Source organism: Parus major, chromosome 4, assembly GCF_001522545.3.
Source record: "Parus major isolate Abel chromosome 4, Parus_major1.1, whole genome shotgun sequence".
Lineage (NCBI taxonomy): Eukaryota > Metazoa > Chordata > Aves > Passeriformes > Paridae > Parus > Parus major.
In genome coordinates this window covers 30258894-30278072 of record NC_031771.1, presented here as the reverse complement: position 1 = coordinate 30278072, position 19179 = coordinate 30258894, and the positions used below count along the sequence as shown (strand labels likewise).

The 19179-nt window shown below is 36.9% G+C and overlaps 1 protein-coding gene across 5 annotated transcripts in view; it reads left to right on the top strand.

Moving 5' to 3' along the window:
• Window positions 1-19179, top strand: part of MARCHF1 (membrane associated ring-CH-type finger 1) — a 227766-nt gene that overhangs the window by 68751 nt on the left and 139836 nt on the right. For 4 of the 5 annotated variants that reach the window (XM_019006422.1, XM_019006423.1, XM_015625093.2 and 1 more), the window contains one exon: window positions 5921-5999. The gene's annotated coding sequence lies outside the window, so the exon portion shown is untranslated. Of the gene's footprint in view, window positions 1-3849; window positions 3927-5920; window positions 6000-19179 lie in introns of those variants that run through there. The other variant, XM_033513491.1, reaches the window with a different exon arrangement.

The following is a 19179-nucleotide window of genomic DNA, read 5'->3' as shown; positions in this document are numbered from 1 at the left end:
GATGCTGGTGGAAAATGATTGTGGGAATTTAATCCTGCTGTTTATTATGGACCTGAGATTGCTAAATTGTAGTAGTTCTTAAAGTAGCTCTAGGTTTGCAAACTAAAGTGTGGTGGTGTAGGAGTGACCCAGAAGGTCTGTTTATCTTTCAGATCTCCAGAGGGCTTGTTCCTAGATTGGTTTTGGTCAGACAAATCTAAAATAAAAGATATAAGACTTTGAAATTCAGTAGGCTAATTTTCCTAAGTATAAACATTACTTCTTTAATGTACATCTTGAACAATGCTTCTGTTGCAATTTCACACAGAATCAGTGTGCTCAGGACTAGAGCGATATTTACTGAAGAGTTTGGGATTTTTTGATGCTTACTTTAAGAAAGTTTTTCAGGAGAACTTAATTTAAAAATGTATATTTCTACCATGTCTTAATTTAGGGAGAACGGGAGGGTCTCAAGATAGAATCTCAGGTAAAAGAGGAGTTACTTTCATGAAATCAGTGTTATTAGTTTGTCTTGAATGAAACTGTATTGAGAAATTTTCCTCTTCTTTACATTTATTCTATCATTAGAAATATGAGGATGTAAAAATTAGAGAGGCTGGCTAGTAATAATTTGTAGGTGATGATGTCTATCAGAAGTTGTCCCATAATTAAGCAGTCATTGTAGTCTTTTCATTCCAAAACTTTTCAAAATATTATTTCCTTATTATTTAAAACTCATGCACAGTTTATTTTGCTACGTGCAACATAATGATTTTGAAATTTTAATCAAGTGAAAACTATGATCAGATTGATGGGGTTTTTAGGTAACATGTATCTCCCACCTCACCTTAGATGATTTAAATGTAATGCTCTTGAAAAATCAAATTATTAAAACAATCAAAAAAATAAATGCCCGAAGAGAGGGGCATGTTCATGGGTATTTATTTCATTCATGTGAATTTTTTTTTTTGCTTGAAGAAATGCTCCATTTATTATTTACTTAAATACTGCAGAAAAATATGCTGTTTGAAATTCAGGAGTGGATCAGTTAGAAGGGCTTTGACAGAAGACTGAGACTATGTGATATTTGGTGTTGCCATGGGAAACTGCTTTGCAAGAACATTTGCAGAGCAGATGGACTAAGATAAATAAAACAGATACAGGTATGGAATAGAGATTGTTTAATGTTCTGTGAAAAAACAGGAAAACAGGAACTTAAATCTATTTAACATAGTTCTTTAATTTGCCCTTTTATTAATGGGCATGCTGTTTGATATGAGTAGTTCCACAGTGAAAGTTTCCTAGAAATTGTCTTTCCAAGAAATCAAAGAAAATGCCAGGTTTATCTGCCTCATCTTCTGTATCATCTAAAATCCGTAGCATCCTTACTTTATGCCATAATCTATTGCCTTTTTGGGCTAGTCTCTGAAGTTACATTTAAGTACGCAAACACTGTGAAATGAAAAATTTTTGTATTTCAGATGTTCTAATTTTGTTAGCTTCACATGCTCTTGGCTGCTTGCAGCTCTTCTATAACCTTATAAACCACCTTTTTTCCTTGATATAAAAAATAAAAAAAAGATAAGGCTCATACCCTGTTTAAAAGTTAGAATGTCTTTGTTATCATGTTTGATTATACAGAAGTTTGTTTCCAGAGCAACATGAGCACAAAAGATGCCCATGTGACTATCTACATACAACATGCCTTTGTATGAGTACCTGTGTGCAGAAATACTCTCTGTTTAACGTGTATTCTTTGTTCTGCCTGGCAACGAATGAAATAGGCATGTGCTCTTTACTTTTCCTCTAAGGAAATAGGTCATTAGAAAATTTAAAATATAATTCATAGACATATAGACATGTCTTTTCAGCAACTCAAACTTGTAGAAAGAAATAGCTTTGGGAAAATAAAAGCTTTATCTGCTTCCTTGAAGATGCATGATTTCAATTGCTAAAGGATTTTTTTTTCCCCTCTAAGTAACATGTTGATTTAAAAATATTTCTTTGGATTTTCTACAATCTAATTGTGCTTCTGTTCTTCGTGACTTATAAAAGTTACTCCATGAGTTGATATCTCCACATGTGTGGAACAATTGTTTGGGAGATGGTGTCAAATCTGTGAATGCTCACATAAATGTTGGTGTTTTCATTTAGTATAAAATACCATGAACTTCCATTCCACTAAGCACCATGCAGGTGATTCACATTTTTACAGTGCATGTTATCCAACTTTTTTTCAGTTGTCAGAGCAATGTTTGTTTGCTTTTTAGTATATCTTCCTTTTATGAAAGGGAATACATTTGATGCATTTGTTATTATTCCCTTTTAAATATCAGATGTGAATACCTGCCTGAAGTCCTCTGTTACTTATTTTTGGCATTCTCATGGGAAACTAGGAGTGTTAGCAGCAGGAATTATTGGGGAAAATTTTTTACGATGACAGAATCACGGAATTGTTAGGGTTGAAAGAGACCTCTGGAGATGATGTGGTCCAACACCACTGCCAAGGCAGGTTCAGCTACAGCAGGAACACGTCCAGCTGGGTTCTGAATGTGTCCAGAGAGAGAGAGACAATTAATTGGATCAGAGTATCTGAATTTCTCCTGTTGCTTTTAATCTATGGTTTTAAAATCTTGCCACTGATATCCAGGAGTCCAAAAGGCATGTTGACATTCATTAGGGTCAGGGTTACTATATGTTTGTAGCTTTAAGCTGTAACATTTTCAAGCCTTTTACACTAGCTAAAGCACTATAAAGTTGATTGTACATTTTTTTTTCCCCCATGCATTTTGGAGAAGAGATTTCATGGGTGATTAATTTAACCTCTTTTCAATTAATTTTAAGCAGAGACCAGTTAAATAAAGCACTTTGCAGAATCATATTGCAGTTGGAAGGGAGCTCTGGAGACTGGCTAGCCCTTTGGTCAGAGCAGGGTGACAGGGTAACCTAGCACACATTGCCCAGGACTGTGCCCAATGGGCTTTTGAATATCTACAAGGATGGAGGTACATCTTGGGCAACCTGTGCCATTGGCTGACCACCCTTGTAGGAAAAAATAAAATTGTTATGTTTAAATGGGACATCTTGTGTTTAATTTGTGCCTCTTGCCCTTTCACTTGATGCCTTCTCCTTATTCTGACACCGACCAGGCATAAGCATAGGACAGATCCCACTGAGCCTTCTCTTCTCAAGGCCCTCTCCTCATACAGAAAGTGCTTCAATCCTTTACTTGCCGCCATAAACTTCAGCTGGCCTTGCTGCAGTGACTCGTTGTCTCTCTGGGGCCCAGTTCTGGGCCACCCACTGCAGCACTCAGACTGGCTCAGCAGTGCTGAGCAGAGAGGAAGGATGACCTCCCTCAGTGTGCTGGTGATGCTCTTCCTCATGCAGTGTGGGTTGCTGTGGCCTTTCTTTGCTGTGAGGCCATGCTGCTGGCTCATGGCCAGCTTGTTGTCCCTTGGGTCCTTTTCTGCCAACATGCATGGGATTATTGCTGCCAAGAGCTGCACTTCACTTTTTCCCTGTATTGAACTTCATGAGGTTACTGTTGGCCCATTTCTCAGCCTGCCAGGGTTTTTCTGAATAGCAGGACAACCCTCTGATGTATCAGTTACTCTGTTTTGTAGTATCTCTGCATTCTGTCTCAAGTTGCAAGTTATTGATGAGTTTCTGAGCTGTATTGGCTTTTTTATTGACACCTGGTGTGTGCCTTTGATGACTGGCCTCCGGTGAACTTGGTGCTGCTGATCCACAACCTTTTTTGGCCAGCAGTTCAGTCAGTTTTTTGTTTGCCTTACTCTCCATTCATCTATTTTGTGTTTCATCAGTTTGTCAGGGAGAAGACGATGCAAGGCTGTGACAGAAACATTATTGAAGTCAGGATAAGCAATGTTCAGTGTTCTGTCCTTGTCCTCTGGGTCAGCCTGCTCATTGTGAACGGCTATCAGGTTGGTCAGGCACAGTTTCCTCCCCATGTATTCATGCTTACCATGTCAAAATGCTTTCTTATCCCTCCTCTGTTTGGCAGTGGCTTTCAGGTTTATTTTCTCCATTCCTTTCCGTGGAGTCAAGGTGAGACTGGGACTGAATTTCATGAAAGTAGAGGTGATATTTATTCTCTTCCAGTCCTCAGAGTTTCCTCCCCCCACCTTGATCTCTGTTATGCTTTTTGATCTTTCTGTGATAGAGTGTTCTCACAGTGACATCAGCCAACCCTCAGTATGTGTGGTGCATCTCATTATGGCCCATGGATCTGTGTATGTCCAGTTTGTTTAAATGCTTCCTAACCTGACCCTGCTCCACTGAGAGGAAATCTGCTTTGCTCCAGGCTTTCCTATGGTTTTCAGGGACATGGGATAACTAAGGGATGGTTTTATCAGTGAAGGGAGAGATAAAGAGGGCATTCAGTGAATTGGCCTTTTTCATATCTTTTGTGACAGGTCTCCATCAGGAGGTATCTTTTCATTCATATCTTGTGACAGGGAGACAATTTTCCATAGCCCTCCTTATGCTGCACAGCACCAGTAGATACTTATACTGTTAACATTTATATGAGCTATTTACCCACATCTGTGATCCCAGTGAAACTGAAATTCTCCAACTGCATGCAGACCTCTTAATTCATCCTGTTTGCTCTGTAGTGAGCATTAGCAAATAGGCTATTTGAAGAGGCACAAAAGCATGCTGTTTTTCCAAAAAAGAGAGAATACCTTTACCGTAATTGTGCCTGGTGGGCATTTCCCTATATGCATTTACACAGGTGGGGTGGGACCCCTACAGCTCTGGGTTTTTGCTTACAGATTTCCTCCTGTTGACATTGCCCTATACTCTTTGCTTGCCAACCTTGTCCTTTGCTTCCTCTCTTGATTGCTGGTCATGCTCTCCTACTCATATTATTCCTGGTTTGAATTTTCATTACTGGATTGGCCAGCCTGTTGGCAAAATGTTTTTCTCCACTTATTGGGACAACACCTCTGCTAAACCATCCTCTGTCCTTGTAGAGCATCCCATGATCATTCAAAATCTATAACCCCATAGCCCACACCAGCTGTGCAACAAATTCTTATGGGATCTGTTACTTCCTTTTTCACTATTCTGCCTCTCTGGATTGAGAAGAAAACTGGCTGGGGACTCCCCAGCCCCCACATAACCAGCAGTGTAATCAGTGCTTGATGCTTTCTTTATTGCCTCTGACATCATTTTTGGTGCTCATATGGAAGAGCAGCAGAGGGTCATAGTCTGCAGCAGCCTTTTGCAGTGCTGCTGCAGATCTGAGTCTCCAGCAGGCTGCAAACCTTCCCAGGCAGCAGCTGTGGGATTCACTCCTCCCCAGCAGGAACCTTCCTGCTGCAAATACCTACCACGGCTGCCTGGGCAGCTCCCTTCTTTTGCTGGCTTGAGTGAGTCTCTTGCAGGACAGAGCTTGCATTTGCTATTCTTACGTGATAACTATTTCAGTTAAGCGTTTTATGTATTTTACTCTTTGTTTTGTGAGCAAATATGTATAAAAACATTGCTGGAGAACTAATTACATGTTTTGGCTATTTTGTGTTTTATTAAGCTTTGTTTATTTTTGAATGTTATCCTGCCAATGCCATATGGGTTAGCTGGCTACACAAAGGGTTTTTGTACTAGTGTGGTTGATGGAGGGAAAATCATGTGTGGTTTTCCTGTGCTCTGAAGATCAAGGAGTAGTCTCAAATCATTCTGAAAGTCTACAGAAAGATTGATGGAGATCAGTATCTGGTACAGGATTTCATACAAATTATTTAAGATTAACTTTCAAGTCCAGAATTTTTTACTTGAAGTTATGCCATTTGGAAGACACCAGCCTAAAAAGTTTTACTAAACCTTGCTTCATAATCTGTTTTAAGGCAATGAAATAAACACTGTTTTAACATTACAACTATTTTCATGTGTGTCCTGTTTCTATTTCTTCTAGGAAATGAACCCAGGAAGTAATGTGAAAGGACATGTGAAGCTCTGTCATAGCAGAAACTTTCTAAAAGATTGCTTTACCTGTAAGTTCTCTTTTTCTGTTGTTAAATTAAATATTAAGTTATATCCTACTGTAGTGGGAAAAAAAAGATTTTATTTTGGCATTTTAGCTTGCAGCTTAATTGTGAGGAAAATCTTTCCAAATGCATTATGTGGTAACATCTGCTATTATTCACTTTCTGTATTTTAGTAAAGCCCAAACAAACATTCTTCCTCTAAGTAAATAACTAAAACTAACATTTTCCCTAAAACCTACTAAGGTTTTGAATCCAACAAGCAAGATTTTCATGCTGTTTCATTACAGATTATACATCCACTGTGATGCATGCTAAACTGCAATTACTTGTTTTTCAGAAATTATTTTAAAAGCAAAGGGTAAAAATTATTCAAACTTGTATGAGAGTGTGAAACTACCACTAAAAGCTCTTTGCAAATATTTCACGTGCAAGTGCCTGCTGTGACTGAGACATCTTTGGGATTCAGAGTTATTAAATTATATGATAATGCCCTTTACAATTGTGTAACTTGTGGCAAAGAATTTTCTTCAAACTAAAATGAACTCATTTCATTTTGCATATATCTCACAACAAACTCCACTTACAAGTTTAAACTGTGGCTTTCATCTTAAGTCTAATTGTCCATATCAGAATACTTAAATTGGGAGATATAAACTTGCTCTCCTAGCAAAATGCAAGAAAATTATTAGGAGATCCATTTTACACAAGGAACCGAAACCATTAGGTTTGATTTTGGCAGATTCAGGTGGGTGGTGGCAGAGCTTAGAACAGAATACAGAAATTCTTAATCCCTGTCAAAAGACATAACTTGAAAATATGTAAATATGCCAAAAAAGTGTGCTCTGAAGGAGACTGGGAGTTTGCAAGCTACAATTTCAGCAGTATGTTAGTTTTTTCCCTTTTGTATGTACTTATGTATGTTCAACTATGCATCACCTAGATAGCAAGTTCTTGAAAATTATAAGGGGGAAGGCACTACTGAAGAATGTTTCAAAACTGAGGTAGATGTTTAATCCTTTAAAAGTAATAATTTCAGATTGTTTTTTTGTTATCTACCACTCTATTTTAAAGTAGCAGCAACACCTATACATGGGCAGCATAGGTAATTTAGTTTGACATAGAATCTTCAACCAAATAAACGCTTGAAAACACTAGCCCTCTACATTTCAAGCTCCTTATGAAGTTTCAGAAAATCTCCTGATATTTATTTGGTTTTCCTAAAAATATGCTTCTTTGTCTTAGTATTTCTTTACTACTCTGATGTAACTTATAGTAAGTACCAATACAAACAAAAGTGTTAGAAATTGAAACCTTAATTCTGCACTTTCAGTTGTGAAGTAGAAACTGAAAGTTACTGTCTTTATTATATAAATATTCACACAGTACTGGTGCAAGTTCAGCAATTGTTCTGTGTTATCCTAAGTGTATTAAAATTGCTCCAACATTGGAGCCTTTCTTTTGGTTTTGTCAAAGAATTCAGATGGGCTATTTCAGGACAATTCAAGGAGACTTTTGCAATTAGTCAGGGAAGATAGAAGAAAAAGTGCTGCTCTGATAATGCTGTTTTAATAACTGAATTAGTCAGATTTCCAGTATTATTTGATAGGTTTAATTACTTTTCTCTAGTCAGGTGGATTTCCAGTATCATAACAGTAGCCTTAAAGAACACAAATGATAAGAAGTAAGATTGAGTTAGAATGGGCTAATTTATTTCACTTTTTTCTTCTCTTCCAATTAATTGCTCGGTTATTTTCCTCATGTCTCCCAGAGAAATCCTGGTATTTTATCTGTGTGCACATGTATATGTACGTGTGTGGGTGGGTCTGTATTCATTAGAGATAGTTATATTCAGTGAAGATAAGACAACAGCTGGGACAAAAGTAGCAAAGTGACTTGGAAAAATCATAGGTGAGAACATAGAAAAGAGTCCCTGACAGGATGCAAACACTGAGTGTTCTATTGCACACTGAGCAATAAAGGACATTTGTAGCCTCTCAGACAACAAATGCGTTATTTGGAATCATGCAAACAGGCTGATTTTAGTAGCATGACTGCATTTGAGGACAAAATAGCAGAAAAATATTTTTTTTCCCTGATCTAAAATGTTTGCAACATTGTCTTACTATATAGTTATGGACAGTTCTGAAGTCTGGTTAAAGAGCTGGCAATGTCCAGTAATATTTCTTACTGTAGACTGCAATTGATTTTATTAATCATTTCTTCAACCATTAAATTTATGTAAACAGAAAAAACAACATAGGGAGGAAAAGGATGTTGTTGTTGTTACTATTACTATAATTTTATGAGTACAGATTGCTACAAGATGGAGAAATCTAACATTTTTAACCATTATATAGTTCCTAATTATTTGTCTTTTTGCCAGAAATAATTCCATACTGCTAATTTTTATGCTGATTAGAAGTTTTTCTGCTATATGTTTAATGTACCTGCTAGTGTTCTGAATTAATTAATCAGTATTTTAAAACTGGCTGTCATAATACACAGACAAGCAATAACATAACTCATTGAGATTTGTAGATTGTGGTGGCAATTAATTATGTTCAGTTTTGTAATTGTTACATTTTTCTCCCCAGAGGAGTTTCCGTGTATTATTTCTATTAATATTAGCTGATTAACAAATCATAGCATCATAAAACAGTTTGGGTTGGAAGGGACCATAAAGATCATCTTGTTCCTGCCATGGACAGGGACACCTTCCACTGGGCCAGATTGTTCAGAGCCCCATCCAAACTGGCCTTCACTACTTCCAGTGATGGGGCATCCTCGACTTCCCTGGGCAACCTGTTCCAGTGCCTTCCTACCCTCTGAATAAAGAACTTCTTTCTAACATCCAGTCTAAATCTCCCCTCTTTTAGTTGAAAAGTCTTCCCACTTGTCTTATCATTATCCACATGTGTAAAAAGCTACTCTCCCTCTCTTTTATAAGCTCCCCATAAGTACTGAAAGGTTACAAGTAAGAAAATAAGAATATTTTCTGCCTTTCCCCTTCCCTCCCCCACAATTACATTGTTCTATGTTCAACTAGTTACTCTCAAAATAATGTTTCAGTCCTATGCTTATAAAAGATCAGAATTTTACCCATCATAATATGTTCTGTTTAAAATAAGTAGTACAAAATCTACTGCTGTATGTTTAGAGAAAAACCAGAAGTTCTGAATATGAACCAGAAGTTCTTAATATGCTAGCCAATCACCTTGACAGAAATTTAAGAGTAGAAATGTTCTGTTGACACAATAAATTATTCCCATTTAGGAAAAACATGTTTGCTGATGCACAGCAACAAGCATTCCTCATTTTCTTTGAGTACTTCCCTTTCTGGATCTTTGAGAACTTAGCTTTTTCTCCTATTCTTCTCATGCCCTCTGGAAAAAAAAAATAAATTATTTGGAGTACCTTCTCATGATTCACAGCTACAGGGCTGGGTCAATTATTTCAATTATGTGGAGATGCTGGTGAGAATCCAGTGCAAGTGCAGCAAAAGGGAAGACCAGCTGAGTTAAAAAACCAAAACATGCTAACCAAAATCAGTAGTAAGAATTGAAGTAATATCTATGGAAACTGGTGAACACTAACAGACTTTTTTGTAGAATATTCCCATACTCTAAGAGTGCAGTAATTTTCAAGGAGTGTCATGCACAGCTCTAATTAGGGTTTCACTAATCGCTGGGGACTGAATCTTCCACTGCCCTCCCCATGCCTGCCTCTTGTCTTTCTGAACTGAACTTAGACTTGAACTTGAATATCAGGTGTTACATTTTCATGTCAGCTTCTGTCAATATATTCAGGGGAATACAAGTTTTAATTGTAGCATTTCTGCATCACAATGATCATCCTGATCATAAGCTTGTACAAACCTAAATTGCAGAGTAAGGAGAATAGAATTATTGCAAAGGTCTTTTATGTTTTGCTTCATTACTTATTATGTAGATTTTTTTTAATAAGGGGTATACTGAGGAATATAAATTGATATATCTGAACTGATGACAACAAGAAATACAACAGCTGTCCCTGCTGTTGCATGTTAATTTGTTGTGCTGAGGTGTAATTTCATGCTTTATTAAAATCAGGTGTATTAACAATGAGTTGCTGAAGGTGAAATAGGGGAACAGGCTCTGTTAAATTTCTTTGTTTTAAAAAATAGGTGATACCTAATACTCATTGAAAGTAGTGGTCAGGAAAAGGTGTCCTGTAAGTTAAATATGTTGACACAGTAAAGAGCTAAACTAAGACCAAAATATTTTATTCTTTATAGTCAGTATGCAGTTAATATTTTCTCTAGGCATGAACTTCCTAAATCTCAGGTAGTGTCAAAATGCATGTGTAGATATCAAGATGGTGCTGGTCAACAGGTGCACAGCATTCATAGTCCACCAGCCATGGCTGCTGAGCATAAGGAAAGCTGGAGAATTCTATAAGATGCCTTAAAAATTAAGAGTTTGATAGCTTCTCATGACCTAAGCAGTGCAAAAGTAGAAAAAGAGCTCATGGGAAAAAAAAAAAAGATACAAACAAAAGAGAAAAATATATTGCAAAGAATTCTCAGGAAAAAAGTAAGATACTCTGTTTCAATGAATAAAAAGAATTGAAATCCAGTGGGAGAGAAGAAAGGGAATGATACAAGCAGTGAGTACCTCTGAACAATAGTTATTTTTGATTGGGCTAAAGTTTTTCAAATTCAGTAGAAGAAACTTCTTAGTTTATTTTCAATGTTGTGAAAATATACATTAATTTTATGTATTTTTATTATTAATAAGTCTCTTAATTATGTGTAGGTTTAGAGACTATATGGGTAAAATGATAAATGTTTTGCATGGTGTGGGTATAGTATATACTTACAAATAGTGCAAAAACAAGATTTGGCTTTGCAGCCTCTCTCAAGACTGAATTTGCATCTGTTCCTCTTGACTGTCTTGACCATGCTATAGAATTAGCTTGGGAGGGAAGGAATGAGCATTGGTGTGTAGCATGTCATTTTTACTTCACCTGCTTGTTGCACTCCTTGGATATTACTCCACAGTTGGCCCATTGACAGGAAAGCTTACCTGGGATTAAGAGACAGTGAAATTTTCTTCTGCTGAATCTCTTTGCAAATAGTTGTTTGTCCTGAAAATAAGATTAATGCACTTAAGAGCAAGAGTCATAATGGTACTAAAAAAAGTACAAAGAAAATTCTTATCATCTAATTCAAACAAAATTTGTGCAACAGATACACCAATTTTGGGTGAGATGTGGTATTATGTTATATGTCTACATGTCATATTATCTGGCTTCAAGCAGAAAACTTTGATTCCACTTCCCAGAAGACAAAAGGTTCAAGTCCAGTACCAATAATTTACAGTGTGGAAGGGTTGTGTTGTCATAGATGTGCAGGGGGTGCATCAGGACCTCCAGAGAGCCCAGGCAAGCACACTTCTCTCTGGGGAGCTTCTTTGGACCCACTGGAAGCAGAACACTCCTGAGGAACCCCACATTGGTAGAGAAGAAACTTCCATTTTTTTTCATTCATGTTGCCTAGAAGTTGATGTGTCATTGGGCGTTGTGTCTCCCTCCTCTGAAGGCAGGTTTTAGGTGATTGTCTCAGAAAATGTCATTGTGCAGGATTACTCTTGCTGTAGACTCCTGATATAGAGTCTGAAGGACTGTCATGATTGTGGCCTTCTTGTGCCTTCCACAGAGCTAAAGAGGATAATTGTTGATTAATGTAATGAACCAGAGACAGCGCTGTTTTTGTGGGCTGATTCATGCGAGAATGGTCTAAGGATTCACTGTTTCCTGGAAAAAAATGTGTAAGCTCTTGCCTCTAAACCTGAATGGGAGAGGCGAATTCATACTTCTGTAATTGCTTTGATTGCAGTTTCTTGTTGTAGTCTGTTCCAGGTAAACCTACACTGCATGAATCATAAGAAATTGCTATCTAGAAAATAGTTAGAATGTCAAGAGGTGCTTTTGCTCCTCAGTTAACTAGTTGAGCATTAATGTCAGCTCTGTGTAGCTGTAAGACTGGGGTTCTTTTTATTTCCTTTGCTTTTTTTAAATCATGCGTGCATTGTGAGACCATTGACTTTCAGCTGTCGAGTAATCTCTGATAGCTAGTTTGTGTGTTTAGATTTTGTGTGACTTTTGTATCCCTGAGTCTTCAAGATACCCTCTTTGTACAGCTCTTGGTTTGTGACTGTGACTATTAGCAGAAGGTTTATTTAGCAGAAAACAACCTAAAGAGTGACATTAGAAATTACTGTCAAACAGACAGGAGGGCAGTAGGAGTACTGATGTGTTTCTACTTTTGTGATTAATCAGTGAAAGAACTCTGTATTCTAAAAGTAAGTAAACAAGCAAAACTTGTCTGCTTGTGTTGCGACCTGCAGCTTTCTGTTGGCCAGGAGCTGGGAGGTATCAGCAGCTTGTGGGTTTTTTTGGTTGACTAGCCCAGTAGCGTACATAGTTTCCATCATACAGAGCTGGGTAGAAGATCTTGAGAAAACAAGGTTTTGTGCACAGTTGCCATTGTTAGCATTGCATAGAGGTTGCTGCAATTCTTGGCCTTTCCAAGTTCAGTTGTCCTGTGATTAGTGGTAAAATCGTTAAAATCGTCCTGATAAGTGCTATTTTGTGTGTTTAAATAGCTAAAACACATATTTGTAACTGTAGTTACAGCTAGAATTTCTTAGCAGGTACACTTCATCTTGGTCATCTTCTTCTGTGGATGGAGACCTGGCAGGGCTGGAGGTGTGTGTGATTCCTCCTGTGCGTGAGGGTTTCCTCTGAGGCATCTGGCACCTGCATAGGTCAGAGAGGAATGATGGGTATTAATACTGTATTCATTTGGAAGATACTGTTCCTGAAAAGTTTTGCAGAAATCACTTAAAAATTCCTGCTGAAGTGAAAACCTCCTTTGATAAACTTGTTTGTGTAAACTGTCCAGAAAGTTAATTCCTGAGGCTATTAGCACTGACAGCACTAATTTTCTCTGTTAATTTCAGAGCATGAAATTTGTCCAGACGTCTGGCTTTGTAGAGAGCTGTTGCTTTGGAGGGTAGACCGCACACTCCACTGTGGCTAAGGGTTAGATTTTACATATATATATATATACACACACTATTTCCCCAGTGTATATCTGTCAAGAAACAGGATTGCAACAACTTCCAGTTTTGAAATAAACTTGGATTTCATATTGAAATGATCCGTGGAAGAGGTGGGAGTGGTTTGCATGTTAAAGAAGTAGATTAATTATCTATAATGACTCAGTTTGGCTCAACTGACAGCGGGCAGGAAGATCCTGGAGTGGCCCTTTCAGCCTTGGTTTCCTAGGTGCTCCCATCAGGAGTGTCCCATGGCTTCCCCAGGTCAGTACCAGGCTGGCTTCCATCTGCTCACACATGAGCAGCCCAGCCTTCTCCTGGGGTGGGGAAGCTGTGACACCGGGGGGCTGGAGCTGAGGAGGGGCTGTGGAGTGGACTGACTTGGCTGTGGCCACCTTTGTGTGTCAGACTTGAGCTGCCTGTGTGTGAGGTGATGTAATGGAGATATTTCCTGAGAGCTGACCTAATGTAACTGCATTGCTTAGAGAGAGAGATTGAAAGCTGATGTTCAGTTCTTGAGAAAGCAAAATTACACCATTTCTTTTCTGACCGTGGACTGAGATTCTTTGTTTTGGGAGAGAATGAGTGTCTTTTATTTTAAATTATGTTGGGTTTATTTTTTACTTTTGTTTTTTTTCCTTAAGTAAGTCATGCTGTATTTTAGTGGAGCTAAATATACAAAATAAAGAAGACCCATGCATAATCAGAATTATGAGACAAAGAGATATAAAGGAAGCTATTATTCCTTTTTTTTCCTGGAAGATTTCTGGGAATTGCAAAGTTCTTAATAGTCCACATAAATAATGTTTCAAAGATGTCACCATGAATAAGAATTCTGTTGTATTTGAGAAATGCATTTAATTGCAGCTATACCACTACTACTACTACTAGTACTATTAAGTGGACTGATGGCATGTTGAACACTTTGAAGCAAACGGATCTGGAAAAGCAAACTCATTTGGAGAGATGTATTCTTAACCAATAACAATTAAAAATTATCTTATTAGCTCTTATAAATCTCATCTGGGACCTAAATTTGGATTTTGCTAATATATAGTATAAAGAATTCTGTCAATAAAGCATCTAAACATCTTCTGATTCTTAATGTAATTATGACTTTAACTACAACTTGTAACTGAATTATATAGGCTTATTTTATGCTATGAGAATGCCAACCTTTAACAATTTATGAACTTTATTCCTTAAAATTTCATTTAATAGGCTCTTGCTTCCTGTTTCTTCTGTGCATTTTTCATTTCTTTATTCACTCTTGTTCTTCATCATTCATCTCCTCCATCTGGATGATCTGTCCTTTTCATCGGTGTTTCTGCAGGTGGAAGTTTTGTAGATTCCATACTGTTTGAGTGAACCTGATGGGGTGGGAGTGTCGCAGTGAATGTTTATGACCTTGCAGCAATTGTTTCTGTGAAACTGGTGAAAATTTCCACAAAAACAAATGGAGAGAAAGTACAGTAACAGTTTTGGGTTTTTTTTCCTACTTTTTTATTGGTTATACAAAGTTTTAATTTGATCCCATTAGGCTGCACCTATATAAGCATATATATCTGCTTACTTCTTGTTAGAATAAGTCACAGCAATAGTCTCCTTTGTTTGTTGTAAGAAAAGTAGCCCAATACACATGCTTAGTTTTTTCAGAATTGTGATCCCTGAATGGAAGAAAAGATGCTATTTACAGACAAAAGTTGAGCACTGTTACTGTTGCAAGGAGTGTGAGGTGGGAAGGGTTGCAATGATTCTTTGAAATCAGAGAATTTTAATCCTTTCTGTTTTTAACAAATGTAATTTTATGTTAATATAGCCTGAAACTTCTAATTTTAAGACTGGGTTTCTAATTTTCTAGACATGGCGCACATATAAAGAAATATTTTTTTTTCCTGTAGGAGTGCCTAACATCTAAATATACAAAGAACACGTAGGTTGAAAATAGAGTTTTACAGTAGTAGCTTTTCTCTTTAAACATAGCTTAGTTGTTCCATCCTTTATCCCCTATTTTCTGGTTGAAAGAAAGTTGCTTGTCAAGAAGCTTACAAGGAAAGTTGTAATGAGGTGTTTGTTCACTTTAAAAAAGAGAAAAGGGTAGTAAAAAGAGTATTGGTTAAATGAAGAAATCACAGATAGCATAGAGGGCAGATGCTCCTGCGTGCGTCATGCTCGTAGTCATCCGCCGCCTTGAGTAAACTGGGCTGTGCAATTCAGAGAAGGGCAGCTCTCAGCTTTTTGTTACTCATGGATTACCAGGGACTCGTGCTCAGGCAGCAGTGGGAAATTTCAACGCTTTTCTAAAGGAAACAGTTCCAAAAATTGCAACTGTAGGGCACTTGATCTAAAAACAGATTTGTACCTGCTATTAATTGGATCCAGGGTGGGCTGCACAGCGTGCAGCAGTAAGGGAAAATTTTGCCTTTGCGTCACAAACGCAATGAAACTCTTGACCCAGTGCCACTAATAGCTGTGGCTTAGTTGACACAATCTTGTAGCTTTTTTGAGCTAGTGGGACAGCAACAGCTTGGGGCTGTGATAAGTATTTCATTCTTAGCTGAGTAATAGGAGAGCACAAAGCTGCTTCATTTATTGCTTTGTGTCTTACAGACAGCAGCTTGTTAGTCCTTCTGGTAAATGCATGTTACAATATTGTTATTATAGGTCTTATTCTGGTTTGTGTCACTTCAGTTTTCCTCATAGCCAGTGAGGTAAAATCATCTAGCAAGGGGTCATTTTTAACTGCATTTTCTATCTGAAATGAGAATTTCAGTGAGATAAGAAACCTCTGGGTTTTCGATTAAGTTGGTTTAAGTTTACTACTTAAGCTTGAAAATTCCAGTGGGATGAGATTTAGGTGACAAAATACCTTATCAGGCAGCTAAAGAATATTGGAGGGAGGGAGCAAGAGCCAAGTCAGAAGAAATTCTACAATCAATTTATGAGAAAGAATATTATTATAAGGTAAATGATTCCTGAAATACTAATATCTACAAAGTGTTTATCAGTGGATAATGTTAGAAAAAATAGTAATAGAACAAGATGTGCCTCAATAGTCTCTGTGAATATTTTAAAGGTGCAGACTTTGTTCAAGATACTTTGAGACTCATCCTTCTGGAAAAAATGAAAATGTTATCTTTGCAAACTTTCCTAAAGGCATTTTAAAAATCTCCCCCAAAACATGTTTAGCTGAAATGGAGGTTTTGCTAGCTTCAGAAAATACTCAGTTTCTGCTTCAAAAATATTTTCTGTTTCTAGATTTCTCTTATTTTGACTTGAACCAGTTCATTAATGTCATGAAGCATGTTTGGTATCTAGTGTGTCTTTTTTCTGGTAAGACTCACATTTCACTAAATTCTCTTTGAAGAAAACAAAGAACAAATCAAGAGAATTTTCCAAAGATATTCAGTATAGATGAAATTAATCACTAGAGTGAAAAGGATAGTTTTTTAATATGATCATGGTGGATTTTCTAAGGAATTTGTTGCTAAAACATGTTGGAAATTTAGCAGTGCAAGGCTTTTAACTTACTTAGACTCTTCAGAAAATCCAAAACTTAATCCCAGTTTAAATATCTAAATAAGTAGTATCCAGAGTAGAGGATCTTTAGGTTCAGAATTTAGAAATATTCTTAGGAGAAAGCTGATTTTTATTGGTTTTGAGATCTTTTTGCTAATTTTTTTTTAACTTTTCAAACAGCATTTTCTCTAATGTGCCTATTAAACTGACATGGTTTAATATACATGGTTGAGTAGTTATCTTGTCCAAAGCCTGTATTGATTTTCCCCACTGCTTTACATTTTTCCATTTTTTTCAGCTGTTTTATACTGGTTTTTCTTTGTTGTTTAGAAATATCTGCTTCAAAGTATGTGTTGGATTTCCCTATGCAGTTTCAAATAGCTTTCCACTGGTATGTTCAACAGTTTTAAAATGTCACCAATGCATGTGCCTAGTTACTAAATCCAGTATTTTTGTGCACTGAATAAATAGATTTTCCGTAGCTATTAACTGAAATTTGTGTATATTGTTTGATATCTACATATAGTGTCTGCTTTGAGACAGATGCTACCCTAGTGTTTTTGTCACACTGTGTACCTTAACAAGAATGAAGATTTATTCCCTTCTTGCAGGGTTAGTTACTAGAAAATGTCTGTCAGCTTATGCTATAAATGGTCTTGAAATGTGTGGCTTTTTGTAGTTTCCCGCTGATAGGAAGTTTCTCAAGGGGGGGAAAAACCCCCAAACCAGTTAGAATTCAAACAAAAATAGCGATTTGCTGTTTTGTCATTTTCAGTTTGCATATTCACCCAGTGGCAGCATCATTTTAAGGGTGGACCTTTGTTGGGTAAGAAACACGTGATGCTCGCGCCAAGGCAGTGATTTTGCGCCTAACTTTAATGGTAGCTTTTAAATCCCAGATAGGTGTGAGTGGTTTCACATCTTGGAGGTGTTCCAGTGTAATCCTAACTTTCAGAGCTGGTGTATCTGTGCAGCTCAGAGAACAGGGAATGAAGATCCTTACTTCCGTAAAGCTGAGCTTTATAAAATTGGGTTTCTCCTCTGAAGAGTGTAAATGGTGTGTGAACTGTTGCTAGTGTTTGGAAGTCACTCCTAGTGAAGAAAAGTGTGTCATAACTGGTAACATGGTAAGATACTCATCAGTACAAAATAAACTTTTAATTGGTATGTTACGTAAAGAAATTGGGTATCTTTGTAGCACAAGGGGGGTGGATAGTAACTCTTCTTTCAATCTTGAAAAATAATACATTAACTGTTTTTAATCAGGAGATTGACAAATCTGACCCTTCGTTAATTTAGGCTCTTAATAACCTCTTCTGACTTTAAAAAATGCAGTTTTTCAGTGAGAAAAACAAGAAAAAACTTGTTTTGTTTGAAAATATTCTTGGAAGAGATGACTTCAGAAAGTGTAGTGGAGAGCAATTGTAACTTTTTTCATGATTGTTTTTGATTGCTATGGGCAAATGATGAAAAATCACGCTCACCAAAGGTGAAATAGCTGTGTGGAGGAGGTGGGCACTCTGAAGTGCTTAGTGGAACTTAAAAAACTGTAACTGGTATTGGATCTTCTTAGCTGGATTTTCCTCCAGTGCTTAAGTAGGAGTGTGATTACAGAGCAAGTGCTTTTCAAAGTATCCTCACATTGCACAGGAGTTAACTCCAAAAAGTACTATTTTTATGTACTACTTTTACTTTTATTGGTGAGAATTCAGTTTTTTATTGAAGCCTGAAAGAAGAGATAAATGAAATAGCATATTACATTTAATCTTATCTTCCAAAGCAAAGCATGCAGGCAGAGTAAGATAAAAGTATGATCAAATTAGTCTTGCAATGTTTAGAAAGCTGGTTATGGGGGATAACCCAAAGAAGTATGTAATTAAATCTGTGGAAGAGGTGTGTTAATTTGGAAGGAATTTTTAAGACCCATAATTTTCAGAAATACATTGGGAAAGTTGCAATGATGAGCCTGGGAGCTTATGTTGGAGGGCGTTTTTCCTTTAGGAAATAATTTTATTGTCTTTCTTCTGCGTGCCTCCCTGCTGAATTACCACTGTTAGATCCTAAGCTCCATGGAAAAGTAACAGAAAAAATAACCTTCTGGCAGAGTCTTGATTCTTTAGTCAGTAAGTAACACACAAAAATCTGAATAAGTTTTATTTCAGTATTGCTTTTCAAAAAATGTTCGCAAGTTTGAAAGTAACCATTGGATCCTCCAGAACAGGAACTCGAGGGATTTGTTTTCTGAATTACTGCAATTTAATGTATTGTGTAATGTATTGTGATAATAAACTCAAAAGTTAGTATGGCCATGTCCATCTAAGTGTAATAACTAATTACAGCATTAGGTAAGCATCATAATGCCAAACTGTATTTGATTTGAAATTAGTATCTTTATATTACTTATGTGACTCTGGTTTTGGTATGCTTCCACAAATTTAAATTACAAAGTTAATACCATTTTTTTTTGTCTTGTGGTTTAATAAGACTTTGAAATTCTTGTTATCTGGAGAAAATTAAGAGGGATGAAGAAAAGTCTTGTGCTTGTTCAGAAGAATGCTGTATCACAG